The sequence below is a fragment of the Wyeomyia smithii genome, chromosome 2, assembly GCF_029784165.1.
Source record: "Wyeomyia smithii strain HCP4-BCI-WySm-NY-G18 chromosome 2, ASM2978416v1, whole genome shotgun sequence".
NCBI classification, from domain to species: domain Eukaryota; kingdom Metazoa; phylum Arthropoda; class Insecta; order Diptera; family Culicidae; genus Wyeomyia; species Wyeomyia smithii.
This window is the reverse complement of record NC_073695.1, coordinates 87,470,850-87,494,549: the sequence shown is the minus strand read 5'-3', so window position 1 is coordinate 87,494,549 and position 23,700 is coordinate 87,470,850.

The window sequence follows — 23,700 nt, the reverse complement described above, 5'->3', positions numbered from 1 at the left end:
TCGGTTGAACTGTCATGGCCGCTCGATGAGCTGAGTCAATTGTTTAAACAAAATTAAGTGATTTTGCCGTTTTCAACAACAATTAAAGGTAAGCTTTCAACAAAGATATGAAGCAAAGTAGTGCATAATTGATCCGAGTTGTTCGCAGATGTTTTCCATTGTTCATGTTTTTGAGAAGAGGCAACTCCGTGTAACGACTACATTTATACGTGATACGATGTAGTAATACGGATGGTTTTCGATTTTCACGCATAGTCGTCAATGTGTAGATTAACTGCGAGTTTGCATTGGAGAAGTTAATTGGTGTTTCAATCCGGATTTATTACCTATTTATCGCAAGAATTTCGCAAAACAACGTTATATGCGATGAAATTGGTCATATAAGGTAATGATCTATCGTAGTACTTGGTGCGATGTAAGCTGTGCAAACATTAGCGGCATCTAGTTATCATAAATTCAGTCGTTTACGGTGTTACAAAACGATGCCTTGTGCGACTAATATTATATGCAATACGATGTGATACATGAGACTTTTGATTTTCACGTATAATCATCACTTTGTGAAATTAATAAGAGTTTGAAGAGACATGATTTGAGTTTTTCTGTATTGCTATGCGAGTATGTTACACTCACAGCAATCGGGGCCCGCCACAAAAGACAATCAGCAAGAATGTCACAGTGGCATTTCAGTACCCAGTGCCCTTCAGGCATACAGAACAAAAAAAAAATGTTACACTCATCGCAAGAAGTTCGCAAAACAACACCATATGCGATGAAACACATACGTTGTTCATACAGCTATACGATATTGATGCACCATAGAACTTTATACGTGGTAATTCGTGCAATCTTATGCGACTTTTGGTTGTCTGGGGAGACATGGAGGAGATGTCGAAATTTCAACCGTCTTTGTCAAGGCGTTTCATCATTTTGAATTAGTTTGTGATGAATGACCGAGCCGCTGCTATCGTACAAAAGTAGTTTTCAACTAAAATAAGTGCCTATGAGCCTATCGCTAACGCTGCTACCACTTCCGTTGATGGTACCAGCTGCAGTTACTGCGGCTAGTATCTGCTGCTGCTTTTATCCACTGCAGCTACTGCTGCTGTTTACTGAGGACCATCTTAATCGCCATCCACTAGTAAAAGATTGGTTTGAGCTGAAACAAGATCTTAAGTAGCCCAAAGAGTGTATGGTCGGTTTAGTAGGTATAGAATTCTGCGACCGGGCTAGGGGAAGCAAGCAGTAAGCGACCAATCAGAGGTCGAAATAAGCGTTGCAACGAGGCTTCACAATTTTCAATTGTACAATACTTCAAATAATCGAATTACATTTTTTACTTTGCTTTTTTGCTTTTTTGCATAGAAGATTTTTCAATCGATTGTTGCAAGATCGAAAGAAATCCATTGAAAACTAACCGAATTATAGCATTTGAAATATTACATATTTTTCCCTTTTGCGGTTTTTAAATATTCATCTATAATAAATCGGTTAGTATTCGATGGATTTCCTCCGTTCTTGCAGCAATAGATTGGAAAATCTTCTAAAATTCTTCCCAAATGCAGATAATTTTAATTTTATTATTCAAACTATTATACTATTGAAAATAGTCAAGCCTTGTCAAAATGAAAAATTCGGCCTCTGATTGGTCGTTATATGATTGCTTCCGAAGCATGGTCGACAGAATCATAGACCTTGCCATTTGAAATGTGCAATTTGGCCTATATAAGAGCCTGTTTCACTCGAAGCCGCTCATTATAATTCTAAACTGCAACAGGAGCAGTCCTTCCTTAGCAGCAGCAGTGGATACAGCAGCAGTAGCAGTGCAGCGGATAACGGCCACAGCTGTGGTATGGCAACGGATAGCGGAGCGCGTCTCAGCATCGATAGCAGCACCAGGTGATGCAGGGCAGCGGATACCAATGGCAACGGAAGCGTCCACTACTGTGGCAACGGGGATAGCGCAGCGGTTGACGTTGGTCTCAACATCAATATAAGCAGGGCCAGCTGATGCAGTGTGGCATTTTAGTGAAATGCTGTCTCTGAGCGATAGCAGGCACACTAGCAAATGCATCCAATAAAAGAACGTTCTGGAAAACTTTTCAGTGTTTATTTCCCCCAATGAATACTTTATTCGCACTGCCAATGACAACGCAAGTTGTGATCTGCATCTTATCAAACATTGAATTAAACAACAAATTGTCCTTTTCAGGATGAAATAAAAACCTAATTGGCGAGTTATTCTTTTCTCTTATATCAATTTAACTTTCAAGAAATTTGGAACAGATATATATTTGGCTTCATCTCCGTGTCTCAGAACGTACTGAATTATCTTTTCCTTCAGTCATGAGCACAACATCCGAAAAGCTGAAACCGGCTGACTTCCCAACACTTACGGCTGGCAAATGCTGCGGCAGAGCAGGCCCATTCCTGGTTCCCGGGCCGAACCGTGTACTGCGCAGTTTCTTCGTAGCTGCGAGTCAATTTGCAAGCGCACTACCAATAGCCCCACAAGGGGGGGAGGGAGGTGTTTAATCCTAGGTCTTACTCACTGCACAGCACACGTACGTCTGTTGTATAAAAAAGCTCGCGAGTCTACGAGTCTGCTTCCTTATATATCCTCAGAAAGTCCGCCAGTTCCCTCCAATAGTTTTGCGCTTCATTCAAATCTTCATTTTTGAAGCAATTTGCGCCGTGCTGAATCCAGCCTCATCGACCAAACAGCGATTTGTATTGTTGCAGCGGTATTTGTCCCTAACTTATGTGCTTATGTTCTGTGTTTGAGAGAAACGTGAAGGCTCGAAACACACGAATAAATAATGACATCAAATAAAAACTAAGAATTGTAACCAACGGTTACAAAGCTCTCATTATCAGCATAAAAATTAATTTTTCGCATAATTAAAATTCAAAAATCATCAAGTCCAAATCATGACAAGCAACTATATTATTGAGAATGGTCAATCCTTGTTGAAGCGCGAAATTTAACTGATCTGATTAGTCGTTAATATGATTGCTTCCCAAGCACGGTCGACAGAATCATAGACCTTGCCATTTTAAATTTGATATGTGTCTGTATAAGAGTAAGGATGGAAGTTATTGACTGAAATGGCTATCAATAGTTATCGATGATTTCCTTCTACTATCGATTGGTTTTTCATTCCTATATAAGAGCCTGTTCCAGTCGAAGCCGCTCATAATAGTTCTAGACAGCGAAAACAGCAGTCTTCCCTTAGCAGCAGCAGTAGCAGTGCAGTGGATACCAGGCGGATAGCGGCCACAGCTGTGGCATAGCAATGGATAGTGCACTAGTTGAAGCGGATCTCAGCATCGATAGCAGCTGGGCCAGCTGATGCAGGGACAGCCGATACACCGATAGCAGCGTATAGCGGCCAAAATATTGACATGGCTATGGATAGCGTAGTAGTTGCAGCGGGTTTAGCATCGATAGCAGCTGAGGCAGTGAGGCACTTTAGTGAAATACAGTCTCTGTGCGATAGTGGGCACTAGTAAATGCATTCAATGAAAAGTTGACACTTTTTGACAACACATGAGCCGTCTAGTTTTGAGAGTTGCTTTTCACTGTTTATTTTATCACAAGGAATACTTAATTCGCACTGTCAGTGATAACGCCAAGATGTGATCGGTATCCTATCCGATATTGAATTAAACAACAAATTAAAAAATGACTGACACGCAAGCAGCCGGGTTTTCTTTCTTGTAAAAGTATTCTACTTCATACTTGCGGTCGTGGCTTTGCACACAACCCTCCTGTGATTTTTTGATTTCGATGAAACTTTGTATAAGCTTTCGACTAGAGGACAGATGATTTTTTCACAGCTATTTCGGCTGTTTGCACTCGAACATCTATTTTCGAATGCGAGTATCAGTTTTAGTTGGAAAAATCCCAAAAAAAAATCGGATATGATGCTGATTGCATCTCTCTGTTACCACGACAGTGCTAAATGGTCCAGAAACCAAATTTAAGGGTAAATTTGGGTATAGAGCTCTATAGCAATATTTTAAAGAAAAACTTTTTTTCTACGAAGTTGTTACATATGATGGAGCGCTTATTGAAAACTTATCAAAAATTAGAGTGACCCAAATTTTTGATGGAATCAAGTATCTATCTCTTTTATTTTTGTAGCTAGAAGAAAAAGTTGTTTTGACATATTGTAGTTTCATTGATTTTAAGTAACTTCGAAAACAAAATTATTTTCATTTTTGAAAATAACTGATTTATATTTAAAAAACATATTTTCCGCTCTAACTTTTTCATTTCAATTTTCATCTTTGAACGACTTTTAAGGCTTTTTAAAAGAAATAATTTGCAATGCTCATCATGAATATATCAATTTTACTCAAAGTTATTAATCTTTTTCGTAAAAAATATACGTTTTTCATTTGGTTGTCATATTTTTTTTTTGGGATAAACACATTTTACTCTATAAATGGAGAAATTTTTGGAAATATGTAATTTTTTTTAATTTGAGTAAATTTAATTTAAAAGCATGACACAAGATTCAATAATTTTATATATTATGCATAAAAATGCACACAAATTAATTTTTTTGGTAAAAAAAGCAAAGCCTAGGTGCTACATTCCGTATCGGAATTCGACCTTCTGTTTACTATACACAGACTTCGCAGCCAACCGTTAAGTGTACAGGACAATTGCGGGGCTAGCGCTACGATCCTATTGACACTAACAGTCTCTCCCGAGTCAAGACTCGAACCTACGACGACTGGCTTGTTAGGCCAGCATTGTACCTCGACACCAGCTGGGAATTATTTTTTTGATATTTCTTCTTAAAACTAGAAGTAATTACCTTTAATTTGATCCAAAATATCGAAAATCTACTGGCTCAAATGTTATGAATTTTTGAAAACAAAATACATCGAATAAAGCCGTTTTTTATGGTCACCCTATTTCGTTCACAGACAGTTTTCAGGTGAAAATTGAAATAAAAAGGTTGGAGCGCAGAATGTACTTTTTCAATATAAATCGGTTGTTTTCAAAGATAGAGAAATTTTTTTTTACAAAGTTACTTAAATTAACGGAGTTAATATATTGTAAAACAACTTTTTCTACTATCTACAAAGATAAAAAAGTTAGATACTTGATTTCATCGAAAATAAGGGTCACCCTAACTTTTTATAGTTTTTCAATATGCGCTCTATCATATGTAACAACTTTGTAGAAGAATTTTTTTTCTCTAAAATATTTCTATAGAGCTTTATACCCAAATTTCACCCTAAATTTGGTTTCTGGACCATTGTGCAGTGGGGCTTAACGCACTCTGACAATACAGTGGAAAGCTGAATTCACACTGAAAATAAGACGGCTGGCAGATTGTGATTACCAGGTTCCAAAGTGCTTGTGTTGTTGCTATAACAAATCAAAGCTTCACCGGAGGAAGTGGCCGTCTGTGTTCCAGTTTGCCGAATGTAGGGTAGGCCAGCTGCTATCGTTACCATTATTGCTACTCGCTTCTTCTACCAGCTGCTACTAAGTTGGGACCGTCCTTCCCACCATCCACTAATTAAATGATTGAATTAAGCAGAAGAATGTCTGAGTGAAAGAAGGAAATCCTTAGAAAACATTTGAAATTGGACACATTTCTCCCTTTTTTGTTTTTATGTTTTCATTTTACAACCCTGTTATAGTTTGTTTTTAGACATATAACTACGTCTTTTAGGAAGTACGGCTACGAACTTCCTAAGAGACGTAGGTCTACATCATAAACAAACAAAAATGTTGTTCGAAAATTACGTTGTAGGTTGCTGGAACACAGTTTTAGGTAGCGTAGAACTTCATCGTCAAAACAAAACAACGTAGGTGGAATTGACGGACTTTTAAATTAAAATTAGACAAAAATTAATTTTACTGCTTCAATTAAAAACTTGTGGCCCTTAAAAGAACGATTGGTTTCACTTTCTACAAAGCTGGGAATTAATCGAATTATGTCTTCTTTCTCATTTTCTCGGAAGCACAACAACTTGGTTGTTTGGTATTACACCTTCCTGGATAATAGTTACGCCGGGTAAAAGTTTGTTCAATCCCTCGACATTGCTGACTGCCAACTGCAGATGTTGCGGGATGATTCTTGTTTTATTATCTCTAGCAGCGTTCTCTGCCAATTTAAATATTTCTACAGCAGAATACTCCATTACAGCCATAACAGTTAGATACTGTAGCATTTAGACGCATAGTTTCCATTCCGACGATGATTTCCACCTACCGGCATTTGAAGTCCAGCATTTGTTTTTCCCGTAAATTTGTCTCCTTTGTCATGATCAAATATTGTAACTTGCGAATTCGATTGAACAGAATACACGATGTCTCTGGTAGAAGAAACTTATCCGAAAAAAATTAGTACCGCTCTTATACTCATCATTCGAAAGCTCAAGGTGTCCCCTTTAATATGCTCCTCAAATTGAAATGTTCTATCGGCGGGTCCAGACGATTTTTTTTTCCAGACATTTTTTAATGTAATTGAAAAGCTGGTGGAATGGGAACTATGTATACTTATCAAGAGATTTAGGTGCTGGGGTGCCCGATTAGATAGTGTTGAAACCTTCAAGTTTTGTTTTTTTTTTTTCATATAATGAAACAATATTTGGCATAATCTTTGATTTTTCGAAAAGGGTAAAGTGGGGTAGAAAAGACTCGAGAATTTTGAGTCCAAAATTGCTGAAAAGACAAAAAAAGCTATAACTTTTTGTACGTTGAATCGATTTCTCTGAAAATTGATATGGTAATTCTATCCTATAAAAATATACAATGTCGGTTATTAAAAGTTGCTGTCGAGGTTACATAATTAGATATTTACATTTTTCTTAAAAAACATGGTGATTTTTGAAGTTTTTTTTGTCATCAGAACTAGGTCTTACAATTAAACAATACGTTTTATAAATCAACTCAAGAGCTTTTATTGGACGTATAAAAAAGTGCATCGTTTAAAAAAAATCGATTTTTTTCATAACGATGTTTAGACCATCATTTGAACATGTTACACAAAGAGCGCAACTCCATTTTGTACCTACATTTAATTTGCTGGCTATAGCAGGCTATAGCTCTATAATATCCCTGTCTCAAATTGGTTTAAAAAATTAACCTCCAAATAACAATCTCGGGTTCGGGTCAGGCTCGGGTTTCACAGCTTCCGATTCGGGCCGGGCTCGGGTTTCCCGAAAATAAAATTTTTGGGTTCGGGTTTGATCGGAAAAAAAAATTTCGGGTTCAGGTCTGGTTCGGGTTTCAACCAAAAAACAAAACTCGGGTACGGGTTTGAAAAAAGCCAAACCCGACCATCTCTAGTAGCCAGTACTTCAAACATTCTTAATGGTACAATAAGCATACCAAATTGCAGAAAAATTGATGCATTCTACTCAGAGTTACAGTAACATTATGATTTTAGCAGCACCTGGACATTAGAGTTTAAAATGCCATTTCACTAGGTCCGGATTTAAGTGGAGGGAGGGCAAATGCCCGGGCCTTTCGACACGAGGGGCCCTCTGGTTCTAGACCAGACGTGAATACAGGTTGGAGACCTTTTTTTTTTGTTTTGCTCGTCACCTTCTAGCGAAGCGTTAAATCATTTCAACTAATTTTTTTGAGAAAAGAGGCCCCACGAAAATTTCTGTCCCGGGCCCCCAACACCTGAATCCCACTCTGCATTTCACCCCACTAACTCCTTTCCAAAAAAAAACTTATATGTACAAATTATTTCATGGATGAACAAACCCTGGAAATTTAAGCTCAATTGGGGGACATCGATGCAAAACGGAGTTGCGCTCCTGACACAATGGGTTTAAGTAATGATTTAAAATATGTATGAATAATGAAATTTTCTCGGTCGCATTTTTTTATAACATCAAATGAAAGCTCTTGAGTTGCTGTATAAAACGTATAGCTTAGATACAGGGTCCAGTTTTGTTGCAAAAAAAACTGCAATAATCACCATTTTTTGAAGAAAAATGCAAATATCCTATAACCACGACAGCAACTCTTAACAACCGGCATTATATATTTTTTTTATAGGATAGAATGTCGATTTTTGAAGAAATCAATCAAATCAATCATCAATTAATATCATCAATCTAAATCAATGTAATCAAAGTCACAACATTTTATTTGTTTTCAGCTGATTTTCGACTCCAAATTTTCAAGGGTCTTTTTTACCTCACTTAACACTTTTCAAGAAATCTGATATTATGTAAAGCTTTGTTTTGTTATATAAATAAAAACAACCCTGAATATTTCAGTACGATCAGGAAACCCTAATAACTTTTTGTATCTCTGAAACATATTATTTATTTCCATTTCACTAGTTTTTCAATTACAAATATATGTTCGAAAACAAATTATTCTAGACCCCCCGATAGAACATTTCAATTTTGGTAGGATATTAAAGGGGACAGCTCAAGCTTTCGAATGACGAGTATTAGCGCGATACTAATTTTTTTTGGATAAGTTCTTCAACCAGAGACACCGTGAATAGCGATGTAACGATGAACAAAATTGCTACCTTTATGATGTGAAAACCCGTGTAATCGCTTTGAACTCCAACGGAAAGTAATATCGCCAAAACCTGCGCGGCGCAGGTGATAGAATGAAGGAATGTGAAAGAAGAGACAAACTGCATTGCAATCTGTTTGTGGGTATACAGACGAAAGTTGTGCACGAAGTACATTAGAATTTCGTCAACGACACAACTCAGGAAAATCGTTTGATGAATAAGTCAAAACAAATGCTGCCAGAAATAGTAAGGAAACGACTATCATCTAATGTCATTTGTAAATGGATATTCACAATGACCAGGGAACTAACAAACTTGCTGGGCACCACTAGGGTGGCAACATCAATGGCACTTCTGAGCGCCCCGAGATCTTATATGTCTATTGCTGTCAGATGAATATGCGACTTTTTCCAATGAGCTGGGAATTTGCCATTTGTCCTGGAGCATTAGAAGTTTCTAACCGTTTCGACACCTTTAGTCACGATTCCTCGGTTATCTCAGGAACGTCAGCCGAAATCATGTTTATTGTGATATCAGAAGCTGCGGAAAACCATTGACTTATGTGAACGAGAATCAGTTCACGTCGTATGTAAAGGAAAATTCGCAATGATCTGAAAATTAACAAACTTACCGTCTCCACTATTTTGGTAACACCAATGGCACTTCTGAGCGCCCCAAAATCTTTTATTTGAAGTTGTTGAACGGCATGAATGAAACTGAATCATGCTCCGAGAATACAAATTGTTGTTGTGTGGAAGACAAAAAACTGTTCTACTTTTGCAATTTACAAGCCTGGCTACAAATAAATAAGCGGGTGTTGTAGCAAAAACCATACAAACATATAATTGAAACCGCCGCTCGCTGCGCTATAAAACATAAAAGAACATAAATATGACAATAAGATGAAGCAGTCACAGACGGCGGATTCACTACCGAATTCCACATTAATTGAAGGTCAACCCGACGGTAAACATTGCAGTTTGACATCGCTTTTTGAGAATCATTACAGTGTTACCACATCATCTCAACCAATCTCTGGTTTTATTACTCTTATAGATATGACTAGATATAAGATTTCGGAATTCATTTCAAATTCATTGGGAAATCAGTCACGGAACTTTTAGATTTTATTTATGGAGATCCAAAGCCTAACTCTAGCTGATCCATTTTCACACTAATCATTAGAAAACAGGCTCAATAACTAATTCGTTTTACAGGTTACCTTGATCTCACAGGCTAGGCGTAGCAAAAAGGCATGATTATGAAATCGATATTGTATAGATGCATCCCTTTTTTGACATGGAAGAACTATAAGTTTTCGCGTTAAAAACAACTTTTAACTGCAATCTCGTCCTCGACGTCCGGTTTCGTTTTGATAAATGTTCTTGTTTTGGTACGCTAAACCTTTCTGAACCCTAAAATATGACACGAGAAAAAAAAGATACGAGCTTCCCGGGCTTCCCTTCCTGAGTTAAATCGCTGAAATCCCACATACTTTGCTGCCCACTCATGCCCGGGCGAAGCCATCTTTAGCCAAATCCCCTGCTTTCCTTTTGCATTCCGGTGAAATTTATGACGCAAAAACTTTGGCAGCAACCCTTACCGCGCAGTTTGCTATATTTCATAGCAATCCAATGGCTTAACCGAGGTGAACGAATGATAAAAATAAACGAAGAAGCACCGAACCACTGTGACAATGAGCTTTCAACTCTCGTCTCTTACCACCCACTGAAAAACTCTTCACCTAAATTATGACCATCTCCGTTGACTCCGTCATCAGCAAACATTTCGCAGTTTTTTTTCTGTTGGATTTGTTCAGGGGGTCGAACGAAGAGCTTGAAGTTGCGGAATAAAGGCTAGTTGCTCTAGCATAATATTATTAATTTACAAAGCATATCTTTGTCTTTAAAAAAATGTTTCTTCTCTATGATTGAATCTACTGGAAAACATACAATAAAGCGAACTGGATGGACGTTTAATCTTCGACATGCAACGAAACTCCACAAAAGGAAATTAAAATTTAACGAAACCGAAGCCCGTAGGATGGAAGGTAAGATTTATCATTTTTTTTGCGCTAATTCGTGGGCTCACAGTTTGGAGCCCGCATACAAGTTAAACTTGCCAAAGTGATTGAGTAAGCATAACAACACACAAATACATACCCCGGGCCCCAACAGGCATCCCCGTTTCCCCTCCCTGTTGCGGTCTGCTGTGGAATGTGCTGCCACGACCGCCAGATCGTAGATGCGATCTTTTGGCAATGATCGGGCTATACTTGGGGCTCACCAGGGGAGTTTGGAACTGTGCCGAACCGCCCTGAACCAAAAGTAACCGGTTTTCGGGACGCCCGAAAAAGGTAGACAGCCAGCCAACGGTTTTGACCGTTGGAAAACGTGTTTGGTTCGGCGTCTCTCCTATTTCGCCATTTTTGTTATAGCGCTACAAACTACGTACGTTCACTCACACTCCGGTAAGGTTCAATGCAGCGTGGTTTGCCTCGGTACATCGGAGCTATTTTTTTTTTTTTTTCTTGCGATGGTTCTGTTTTGTTTACCAACATTCGGGCCCAGCGGCACGTTTGCGGGCTGCCTCTTCAGATTCGCCGGTGCGGCCGGACGGCGTAGCGTCGTTCATTTGTCTGCTGGGCTGTGCTGGCTCGGGCGGAGCACTGCAATCGAGGGAATGTAAACAAAGAAAGTACACTGGAACCGTTTGAAAATTGCTGATTGCTGTTGACTCGGTTTTTATCGGTCTCGTGGACGCCTGTTTGCCGCTTGTCTCCTTCCGCGTGCGTCTCCGATTCGGATAATCAAACGTGCTTTAAACACGAAGATGACTCTCTCTCACCGGTTGATGCATTGCTACCGGGGTTGAATGATGGATCAATAAGCTTTAATTGAAAAAAAAAATCATTTTCCATAGAGATTATTGGGTTTTAAGTCATTGCTAAGAGTTTAAGGGAAATTATTTTAAAAGATTTTTGAAACAAATTTAAGAGTTACGAGTGTTGCATTTTTCACATTGCATTTTATATACATCAGATTTTTTTTTTTGATTCCTGCATTATTAGTTTTGAATTTTAAATCTTGGAACTTGACTCTTTAGTTTTAAATTTGAAATCTATCAAGAATCAGGAATCTTGAGCCTGGATTCTAGAATATAGGATCTGGAATCTGAACCTTGAAATTCGAATCTTGAAACTTAAATCTGGAAACTTGAACCTGAAACTATGAGTGTGGAATCCGGAATCGGTATTCCAGAATGAAATACGGAATGTTGAAATGAATTGAATATTGAATCTTGAATCTTGAAACTTAAATCTGCATCTGGAATTTGTAATATAGAATATGGAATTTGAAATTTTGTATCTGGAATATACAATAGGTACGGAATCTTTAATCTTGAATCGTCAAACTTTAATCTATAATCTTGATCTTAAAGCATTACTCTTGAATCTGGAATTTTGAATCTTGAATATGGATTTGGAATTTAAAATCTTGATTCTGGAATCTGCAAAATCGAATCTGAAATCTAGAATCTGGAATCTTGAATCAAGATACAGGAATCAGGATTCTAGAACATATGTAGGACCTGAAATCTGAACTCTGGAATCTGGAAGCTGGAACCTTAACATTAAAATATTAAATCTTGAATCTCGAGTCGTGAATATGAAATCTGGAATCTGAAATCCGGAATCTGAACCCTGGAATCTGGAACATTGAATTTGGAATCGGTATTCCCGAATCGTGAATCTAAAATCAGGAATATTGGGTCAGGAATTTCGGAATCTAATATCTTGAACCTGGAATATGGGATACAAAATATGGAATCTAAAATTTAGAATCTGAAATCAGGGATAAAGAATCTTGAATCTTAAATCTTCAATCAGATTTAAAATTATCGGGAAACTAGAATCTAAAATTTGAAGTCTGAAATCTGAATTTTGAAATCTGAAATCTGGAATCTGGAATCTTAAATCTGTATCTTGAACCTGGAATCCGGAATATGAAATATGGAAACCGAAATGTTGAATCTTTAATCTTTAATGTAAAGCAAAGCCTTGGTGCTACATTCCATATCGGAATTCGACCTTCGCAACCGACTGTTAAGTGTACAGGGCAATTGCGGGGCTAGCGCTAAGATCCCACTGACACTAACAGTCTCTCCCGACCCGGGACCCGAACATACGACGACTGGCTTGTTAGGCCAGCATCGTATCTAGAGACCAGCTGGGAGATTCTTTAATGTATAATCTTTAAATTTTGATCTTGAATCTTGTATCTAAAATCCGGAATCTTGAATCTGGGATCTGAAATCTGGATTCCGGAATCTGGATTCTGAACTCTGGAATCTTGAATCTGGAAGCTGGAACCTGGACTCGGGATCCTGTAATCTGGAATTATTATTCTAGAATCCTGGACTCGTCAATTTGTAATTTAAAGTATGGAATCTTGAATCTTAAATCTTGAGTTTGAAATCTGGACTCTGGAGTCCATCTAAGCACTGAAAAAGGCGCATTTGCAAGTGATAAGTGAAAGTAAAAAGTGATAGAATTAAAAACTGAAGGGAAATAAAATAGTAGTATAAAATTGTGGAGATCCTGTCAACAGCTCGCGTAAGAATTAATGAACTCTGGACTCTTGAATCTGGATCCGTGAATCTTGAATCTTGAATTTGAATCTTGCATAGACCTGTGCGCCGACCATATCAACGGCGGCGGCGGCGTAGAAAACATTTTACCTCGGCGGCGATCGGCACGCCGGCGTGACGCCATTAGCTTTTATCAGCGGCGGCGGCGGCGGCGTGTATCGGCGTGACACTAATTACCACTTATAAAATATTGCGCATAATGTGTGCTTTTGTACTCTCATGTTCGATTGTTTTTAATTGAACGTTCATAAATAAAAATGTATGCGTCAGAGTTGTAAGAATGTCAAAAATAGAAATAAAAATGGTAAGATATCAAGTAAACAAACCATTGAATAACCAGAAAATAATAAACCAAGCAGAAAAAGTACAAACAAGTGTAAATCCCAAAAAAAAAAACATCAACGAGCCCACAACAAAAAATTACATGGAATACTGTTCCCAGAGACGTTCAATTTAGGAAAAAAGATAGATAGTTTTTTGATATGTTGGTTTCGATTAACCGTGGACCTTCTTTGGGAAAATTCGATAAATCTTACGTTAGACAGTTGTTTTTAACTTTCATATATTTTGTTAGGTTACCCATGCAATAACTGAAAAAAATGGGAAACTCTTTTCAATCGAATAGAGTTCTTCGGTAAACACCACAGTTTCTTCATTTTCTATTGCGTATTTTGGGTTAAAACTGATCAGAGGTGAAGCATTAAGTCCTCCTCGGGTAATTGTGATTGTGACGCGGTGTTGGTAGGAGCAACGAGGTTTCGTTAAGACTCCTCCCTCTTGACAAAATAAGTCTTTCTTATAATAAAACTGTTCTGAGTAATATTAATCCTCTCCAGGGAATTGTAATTAGCGGTATGGGCACGAGGAACGAGGTTTCGATAACGTTCCTTCATCTTGACATAATGGCCAGAGGGGAACGTTAGGTGTAGTCTCACTCCTGGGAATTGTAACTTGGCAATATTGGTAGAATAGTAAGAGGCTCGTTATAGTAGAGCAGTAAGCCTGAAGCGAAAGGGTAAACTCTCTCACACAAGCACGGATATAAATGAAGAGCGTACATTTACTGCCAATAATATGAAGTGCGGAATACAGAAAACACCTGGCCAATGTCACAATAGATCAAATGTCTCTGGTCGCAGCGATGAGTCCGCACAGAGGAAAAAAATAAAAATTAACGAGAAATCTGCAAAAAATATAGCCGTGCTTGAAAATTTTGACGAAAAAACTATCTACAAAAATGTCTGTTTCAGCGCAATATGATCAACTATTTAATTTGCGCAAAATTTTCAGTGAATTCCCGCATTTTGATCTCCAAAAAAAACTTTGTATTCTATAGAAAATTACCAAATAATTAATGAAAAAACACTAGTCATTTTTCATAAATTTTTTGAACATTTTAAGACTGCTTATACGTTTGCATAAAAATAAAAAATACATTTGCATAAAAATAAAAAAATAAATGTTATGATAACTGAAACAATTTTCTCGAAGCAAACCACTGATAATGACATTGATATTTTTGATTTCATTCGATAAAAAAGTCTGAATATTTATTGTCAAATATTGTATCGAATTTCCACAAATTAAAATAATTTACACTAAGGTACATTCGTAAATACACGCTCAGGAGAGGGAAGGTACTTAACGAAGTGTAACACTGCGTGAGGCCACCATGCAAAACTGCATTACGTAGGGGTGAAGGGGTATTGAGAATTTCCAAATTCCGCATTATCTAATACCAATACGAGTGTTCCCTTATCGGCTGTGATTTGCGATATTTCTATAACCAGGAAAAAATCCAGCATACACAATCACTATCGGCGCGGTAAAGATTTTCTCGGCGGCGCACCAAAAATTTCTTCGGCGGCGCGCCGAGTCCAAATCATCGGCGGCGGCGGCGTGCGTAAAAGTGTCGGCGGCGGCGGCGCGGCGTGGCGGCGCGGCGTGGCGGCGCGGCGTGGCGGCGCACAGGACTAATCTTGCATTGATTTTGAATTTTGAATTTTGAATTTTGAATTTTGAATTTTGAATTTTGAATTTTGAATTTTGAATTTTGAATTTTGAATTTTGAATTTTGAATTTTGAATTTTGAATTTGGAATTTTGAATTTTGAATTTTGAATTTTGAATTTTGAATTTTGAATTTTGAATTTTGAATTTTGAATTTTGAATTTTGAATTTTGAATTTTGAATTTTGAATTTTGAATTTTGAATTTTGAATTTTGAATTTTGAATTTTGAATTTTGAATTTTGAATTTTGAATTTTGAATTTTGAATTTTGAATTTTGAATTTTGAATTTTGAATTTTGAATTTTGAATTTTGAATTTTGAATTTTGAATTTTGAATTTTGATTTTGAATTTTCAATTTTAAATTTTGAATCTTGAATTTTGAATTTTGAATATTGAATTTTGAATTTTGAATATTGAATTTTGAATTTTGAATTTTGAATTTTGAATTTTGAATTTTGAATTTTGGATTTCAAATTTTGAATTTTTGAATTTTGAATTTTGAATTTTGAATTTTGAATTTTGAATTTTGAATTTTGAATTTTGAATTATGAATTTTGAATTTTGAATTTTGAATTTTGAATTTTGAATTTGGAATTTTGAATTTCGAATTTTGAATTTTGAATTTTGAATTTTGAATTTTGAATTTTGAATTTTGAATTTAGAATTTTGAATTTTGAATTTTGAATTCTGAATTTTGAATTTTGAATTTTGAATTTTGAATTTTGAATTTTGAATTTTGAATTTTGAATTTTGAATTTTGAATTTTGAATTTTGAATTTTGAATTTTGAATTTTGAATTTTGAATTTTGAATTTTGAATTTTGAATTTGGAATTTTGAATTTTGAATTTTGAATTTTGAATTTTGAATTTTGAATTTTGAATTTTGAATTTTGAATTTTGAATTTTGAATTTTGAATTTTGAATTTTGAATTTTGAATTTTGAATTTTGAATTTTGAATTTTGAATTTTGAATTTTGAATTTTGAATTTTGAATTTTGAATTTTGAATTCTGAATTTTGAATTTTGAATTTTGAACTTTGAATTTTGAATTTTGAATTTTGAATTTTGAATTTTGAATTTTGAATTTTGAATTTTGACTTTTGAATTTTGAATTTTGAATTTTGAATTTTGAATTTTGAATTTTGAATTTTGAATTTTGAATTTTGAATTTTGAATTTTGAATTTTGAATTTTGAATTTTGAATTTTGAATTTTGAATTTTGAATTTTGAATTTTGAATTTTGAATTCTGAATTTTGAATTTTGAATTTTGAATTTTGAATTTTGAAATTTGAATTTTTTTAATTTTGAATTTTGAACTTTCGCAAGTTTTCAAGATTTTCCTACTTAAGCTTTTTAAAATGCTCTGCTTGCAGTTGAAGGTTTGATTTTCCGTTTTCATAAGTAGTTTTGCAACAATTTAGTAATTTGTCAAGCTTCTTGTTGATTGTTTTCATCAGTTCTCTGACAATTTTGTTTAATTCCCAAACTTCTGACGAAAACGATCGATTTTTTGAGAAAAAAAAACTATTTTCGAGACTAGAACGTAGTTGATCACAGTCCTGTGTTCATACTGTTTTAACTAGTAAGTTGTTTATTTGGATTCATTTCTAATAGAATCTTTCGCTTCTCTCTCTCTTTCACAGGTACTGAAGTTTCTCTTTTCGAAAGCATCCTATCCAGGTACTTAGCAGATTATATCGCTGCGCTTCTGTTTGGCCCCTAATAGCCTTAGTGATTTATCAAGCAAAAACACTTGCTCTGGATCAGTGTAAAATCGCCCTGCCTCCGACAAGCACCATTACGGACAACCACGATGGGCATGACTTACAACGGCAGCACATAACTGCAATCAGAAACAAACGGAACATATCAAAAGAACGCATTGTGTAAAACAAAGTCCTCTCCGCTGAACAAATATATCAGATTACATCAAAGCCAGAAACGCCAGACATTGCAAGCATTTAATCCGGTGGAGCGCCGCGCTTCCGTCATTCGGTGTTACCCGGCAGTGGCATCGGATCATTTCCCCGTAGCTGATCGCGATGATGCACGATGCTTGAGCACCGGTACTGAAGTTCAGCGAGTCCTGTTTGGTTCAGATGAAACTTAGAAGGATCGGGCCCCATAGCTCTGCGACCCACTCTTTATCGTAGCTCTCTCTCTCTCTGTGTTGAATTGGTGAGCCAGCCCTTCACTTCACTTCCGACGCCTCCTAGCAATATCCACTAGACCCCTAACAATTGCTCGAAAGCAATAGGGTGGCTTCGGTTGAAATTCGCTGAATCAGGAGTTTCAAATCCTATGTTTGTACTTTGTGTTCAAATCATCAAAACTTTTTTTATGTTTTTTGAGTTTCCGTCAAAAACGCTCTCTGAAGAAAAGTTTTACCCCTAATCACCCCAAACAGAGTCACTCTCTATCACCAGGGGAAAAAAACATACACTGGTGCGCAATTTGGTGCAACTGAATCCCCCCAGGGGCAATCGTACGGGGGAACAGCAGAACAAACGCGCCAGCGAAAGCAAATTAACAACGGGCAGGATTTATGCTCTGTTCGCATCCATGTTTTTACACAATCCTGCTCCCGTCTCCCCAGCAAATCCGGCACCCATTCCGGTTCCGCCAGTACTGCACACAGCTTGCTTGCTCACGGAAAACATACGTTACTACTCGGGAACCGCATTTGTTCTACCAAATGCACTTTGTGGGGGTGACGACGAAAAAAACACACTCCCCTCTGTTACACGCTTGCAAACCTTTTCGCGGAATTGTGTCCCCAGGCCGTCGCGCTGCGTCATCACTCCGTGTGCTCCACGGTTGAAACCAAGTGTGAGCTTTCCTCGGGAAAGTCATAAAATATGAAAACTTATGTGATATTGCACTTTTTTTTATTCGTCTACCTCGCTAGCCGCCAACCGCGTTAGTTACAACCATGTGTGCCTCCACTGGTATGCACAGCCACATGTGTGTAAATTGTAACCCACCGGCTTCCGTGCCGCCATCGGAACGAACCGGCTCATGGCTACCAATGTTGTCGCCGGTATTGTCCATGCACGGACACTCGTTCCAGGGTAGCCACATTGTGGACCACTGGACAAACTAAATGAATGAGACTGATTTTTCCCTCCCGATTTTTTTCCATGCTTGTTCGCTGTCATATCGCTGTTGTCAGAAGTCAGATTTGAGCTCTGCTTGCACAGCTGAAGTATGTTTGAGCAAAACTAGGAGCAGCGTTTTTTCTGTCCTACCAATCGCTTCTGCTGCTGTACGCTTGTATTTAAATGCTATCCTCACAAAAAAAAATCGAGCGCCCCACATGGTAAATGAATGTAATTGCGTTCGGCTTATCTGGTGTATCAATCAGAATCCTCGATTTAAAACAAAAGAAAAATCGACGTTTTTCCCTCTATATCATGGTTCTTCGTAGAGCTCCTACCACGAGGGAAAGTTTACCGCTTTCATTAAAGTACTGGCAGGTACCTACCCGTGATTAGTTGAGGTTGCCACAACAAAACTTTGCTATCGCAACGCGAATTGTATTGCGCCGAGTGGGGACTATTGACTAATTAACAATTCCGACCTTCATTCGAGGGTGCTTGTAGGTTGGAATCTAGTGTTATTGTTGTGCGAGCGACCCTTAGGAAAAGGTATACCTAGTTGTTCTCTTTCCGAGCAGTAATCGGATTGGATGAACCAAGTGGTAGCTATAGTAATGTTTACCCAATCATTTAAATAACCGCAATCGCAAAAGGGCAAGAGCAATACTAAGCAGGATAGTTTTTTCATATGGGTTTGGTCAATAAACTGGCTTTTATTTCACCATATTGGTATTGAAGAGAGCTAAGTTGATGAATGGTATTTATGGCCTAAACGTGTTAATACTGTAATAAACTATGTTTAACATATGAGCAAAAAAAAACAAAAGAAAACAACAGTCCAAACACGAAGCTCAAGTTGCAGATTAAAAATTAATAGACTTTATCAAATTTGTTAGAAACTCAATACATGCTATAGTGTTTTGTGTTTGTGAGTTAAGGGTTTATAAAATATTTAAATTTCAATTCGGCAAATAAGTTGCAGCTAGTGTTGATTTAAGTCAGTATTCAGTATACCTCTTCTAGAATTAAAAATAAATTGACTTAAAAATCTGAACGTATAAAAATGCAACTCTGTCTGTCTGTCTGTCTGATCCATATAGGGTTGGAAACCGATCGGCGTGAAATTTTGTATATAGGAGTTTGAGGGGCCGAGAAAGGGGACTAAGATAGTTCGACAACCCTCCCTCTTCTGGAAAGGAGGGGTCCCATAAAAATGAAACACAAATTTTGCACAGCTCGAGAACCAATCAACCAAATACAACCAAATTTGGCATGTGAATGTTTTCAGAGATAACAAATATGTCCATGATGGTTCGGCAACTCTCCCTTCTCTGTCAGGTAGGGGTTCCACACAAAAGAAACACAAATTTCTGCACATCTCCCTTCCAGCTGATTTCGAGGTGCTGACCTAACAAGCCAGTTGTTGTAGGTTCGATTCTCAGCTCGGGAGAGACTGTTAGTGTTAGTAGAATCGTAGCGCAAGCCCCGCAATTGTCCTGTTAACTTAACAGTTGGCTGCGAAGTCTGTGTATAATAAACAGAAGGTACCGAGTACCGAATCGGAATGTAGCACCAAGGCTTTGCTTTGCTAGGCAGATTTTTACTGGGGGAAGTAGAGCCGATACACTTACCGCTGATGTTGCTACTAGAACCGCTACCGGTACCTGGCAACAACTGCCGCTACTGCTGCTACCCGCTGCTACTTAGTTAGGACCGTCCTAGTGGCCATCCACTAGTAAACTGATTGCTTTCGTAACGAATAATTTTGTTTTATTTCTTGTTATTTTAACAATTTCTGTTTATTGTATATTTTAACTGATACACTTAGTTTTTAGCTTTGTTTCATATTTTTATATTTTTCTGTTTGCTCGTTACTCGTTCCTATTCCTTCATGGTAAGTGCGTTCAAAATTGATTGGTTTGAGCAGAAGCAGGCTTTTATATAGCCCAAAGTGTGCATTCCTGGCTATCTAGGTATAACATTCGGTCGATCCTGTTAAAGAAAGCAGACATTAAGCGACCAATCGGGGGCCGGTTTCAACAAGGTTTGACAGTTTTCATTAATACACGCAAAAGTTGGATGGTGCGAAAGCAATACAAAATTGTGCGTTTTTAGCGTAATTGTTGATGTAATTTGGAACCAGTACAATGATTGCGTGTTGGGCATAACGCGTTTTTTCAATGTTCATTTGGCAACTCCAAACTACTACACTTAAACAGTTTCAACTGGTATCAAGCAGCATTGCAAAGCGAGCGAGAAGCAAAACCCTTCTCTTCCTTTCATATGCTACGCTTCTCAAGTCTTTTGCACACACGCTTTCGAGATACTGCTTTTTCTTCATGCATTTCCCTGAGTAGCAACGAGCGCGCACCGACAGATGAGTGAGACTAACAACACTGGTATCGAGTATGTACAGCACGGGTGTCTCGCTCATTTCGTAAAGCGACGAGACATCGATCGCCTTGCGCGTCGCAATCCGAACCGAAAGAGAAGCGAAAGAGCAACCTGCAAATTGTATATGACGTGTCTAGTCTCGTTGCACGTACATGTCAATTCTACAAGTGAGAGAGAAATTTCTCTCGTCGCTTGAAAAAAGTAGGAGGGTGGTATTCAAGACACGACCGCATGACGTTGACTACCGTATTCTTAAAAAAAAAAATATTCCATTGAAGCAAATAGTAGAGGGAATTGCAACGCTTCTTTTACAAAACTTCTGTAACAAAATTTCGAGGCTCCAAAAGGTACCAGTTTCCGATTATTCTCGTCCAGAATTCCAGCCATTTTAGTATTTTGCAGTAGCCATTTATTACTAACAGCCACCAGCATAACGGGTGAAACCGGCACGAGATGACCGGTACTATTTTGTCTTTCCTCCTTTCAGCTGCTAACACCTAGCGCTGTCGTGAAATTAACATCAACATAAACATGCATTTTTGCAAGGTTTTTTTCCGCTAGCAACAGCAATTGAAAAACATAAAATTCAACTAACCGCTTCTATTATAAAACTGCGAGGCACCAAAAGGTGCCAGTTGCCGATTTCTTGTTTACTGGTTTCCGTCCAGAATTCCAGCCATTTTAGTATTTTGCAGTAGCCACCAGCATCACGGGTCAAACCGGCACGAGATGACCGGTACTATTTTGTTTTTCCTCCTTTTAGCTGCTAACACCGAGCGTCCGTATGTACCCGGTACGGTTTAATAATGAAACTGATGGGGTGAAATGTTCGAACGATACGTTTTATACCAAGGCTTCGTCAGATAATTAGAAAGAGGGAGGGGCTACATAGATGATGGAATGGTAGAGACAAATGTTTCTTGAAAGCTGCGCCGGCCGCTGTCGTAATATTAACACCAACACAAACATGCATTTTTGCAAGGTTTTTTCCGCTAGCAGCATCATTTGGTAAAACAGAAAATTCAATTAGCCGCTTCTGTACCAAAATTTCAAGGCACCAAAAGGTGCCAGTTGCCGATTATAGTTTCCTGGTTAGTCCGTCCAGAATTCCAGCCATTTAAGTGTTTTGCAGTAGCCATTTACTACTAAAGCCACCAGCATTACGGGTGAAACCGGCACGAGATGACCGGTACTATTTTGTATTTCCTCCTTTCAGCTGCTATCACCTAGCGTCCGCATGTCACTGGTGCGGTTTTGGAATCAGAATGATGGGGCGCCGGCCGCTGTCGTAAAATTAACACCAACAAAAAGATGCATATTTGCAAGGTTTTTTCCGCTAGCAGCAGCATAAACATCGGAAACAGAAAGTGACAACAACAATAACAGCAAAGTCAGATCGATTGTATCCGTTAGTGTCGACTGTGCTTGGGAAGAGAGGTAGTGATTGGCTGCGCGGTATGATTTAGACAATCGATATTAATTACCAATTTTTCAATAGTGTATCTCAAACAATAGTTTGTTTTTGTTACATAAATTTAACCGTACAAGAATTTCTGATCGATTGATGCCAAAACCTCGAAAACCTGATTATAGATGACTGCAAAATAAGCGCTCAAAACCTGACCACTTTTCTCTGGTTTTCCCTGGTTGAATTACTAGATTTTTAAATTCAGGGGCCTAACTTCGATATAGACGTTAGTCAACGTCAAAAAAAGCGCGTGCACAGGATTACAAATAATAATTATTAAAAATTTACAAGTGTTGCAATAAAAAATCAGCAACGCTTTTGTGGCTTTGTGGAATGGAAAGTTTAAGGTGAAACTAGCGTTGTTTACAAAATGTTATGAACAGAATTTTGTTTCGTTATTTTTTTGCAAATCATTCAATGATACGAGATAAATCGATCGAGTATTACAGCTATATAAATATAGTGGGTTCATAAGTTGTTGTTCACTGCTTGAACTGCTCCATGAGTAGCAGACACTAATACATTCGATGTGAGTAATAAAGTGCCGATATATGATACATATTCTGATTTCAATCTATGTCAATGTATTCGCAGTACAACTGTTGCGTTACCCTTTTCACACATTTATTGGGTGATTTTAGTGCAAAATTCGTGCGAATCAGGAAGAACAGTGATTGTACAAGATTTGAACTTTTGCGTGTACAATAGTTCAAATAACCAAATTACAGTTTTCTGCATTTGAGCAGATGCCTGGATAACCTACCAATTGATTGTTACAAAAACGTTGAAAAATATGCGACTTTTAATTATTTAATACAAGACAAGATTCCTCCTTTTATTCGTTTTTTTTTAATTTTCATTTTCACCCCTATGCAGTCGATCTTGCTGAGAGACGAAAAAACAAGCCTTAAAGGTGCCCAACTTCAAAGATGTGTAAGGATAGTTTACAGTTTCAAATTTTCCTTTTTCCTCCGGTACTCCTCCGGAACTTCTCCAAAACTAACGGAATGGCTTCTTCGTGCGCAGATTAAATCCTGTTTCTTGTCACAGTTCACGAACTTTTCCGATGTTCCTCAAGGCAGCAATTTAGACTCTCTGCTGTTCATATTATTTTTCAAAGAGATCGGTTTGCTGTTTGGAGCCGACTGCAAATTAGCGTATACCGATGACTTAAAATCATATTTAGTAGTTTAATATAGTAGTTACTGCTTACGGTTACGTGTCCTTTCTCCTTTGCGTTTCCAAATGTCAAGTTATGATGTTCCACCGAAAAAGCATTCCAATTCTTTTCAACTACCAAATCGACGGTTTATCTCTCAAGAGAGTGGAACAAGTAAAAGTCCTTGGTATTCACTCGATGCTAAGCTCATTTGTTATTGAAGTGAAACCAAAAAATGTGTCTTTCTAATTTCATTTCTACCGTACAACCTTGTGAAACGGTTCGGAACGCTCGGATAACCCGAAGTCTATGGAAAATTTATTGTACTTTTCAGATTTTTGGTCCCGTTTAGCACATTGTTGCTTATAGGGAGATTTTTTGAAAACTAAAAATTATGG